Here is a 733-nt window from a genome sequence, read left to right on the forward strand (position 1 = left end):
TTCTCACCTATGCTGTGCTGCAGGACAGAGATCTCGGCCACCTGAGCAAGGGACAGAGATGCTCATCAAAAAGGGTAGCAGAAGTTGACAAGCCTTTGCCTTAGACATCTTGCATTTTGGGATTGAAGAAATGAGCCAGATGCAAGGCATGAAAATCCAACCGAGGTCCCGGGCTTTTACGGGGAGAAGCTGTACAGGAAAGTTTGTAAAGTGCTTCATTAGAGCCTTCGTGCTTGGTTGCTTCTTTAGATCTTACTCTCAGTTTGCCATTCATCACTTCTTACCCTTCTGGTACAGGATATGCATCGATTGCACAGACTTTTGTTTTTTGTAAGTGTCCTGGTTTCGGCAGGGATAGAGTTAATTTCCTTCCTAGTAGCTGGTACGGTGCTGTGTTTTGGATTTAGGGTGAGAACAATGTTGATAACACACCGATGTTTTAGTTGTTGCCAGCTAATGCTTACACTAGTCAAGGACTTTCCAGCTTCCCATGCTCTACCGACTGAGAAGGCTGGAGGGGCACAAGAAGCTGGGAGGGGGCACAGCCAGGACAGCTGACCCAAATTGGCCAACGCGATATCCCATACCATGGGACGTCATGCTCAGTATATAAAGCTGGGGGAAGAAGAAGGAAGGGGGGGACGTTTGGAGTGATGGCGTTTGTCTTCCCAAGTAACCGTTACGCGTGATGGAGCCCTGCTTTCCTGGAGATGGCTGAACACCTGCCTGCCCA

Source organism: Pygoscelis adeliae, unplaced genomic scaffold (genome assembly GCF_000699105.1).
Source record: "Pygoscelis adeliae isolate BGI_AS28 unplaced genomic scaffold, ASM69910v1 Scaffold58, whole genome shotgun sequence".
NCBI classification, from domain to species: Eukaryota; Metazoa; Chordata; class Aves; order Sphenisciformes; family Spheniscidae; genus Pygoscelis; species Pygoscelis adeliae.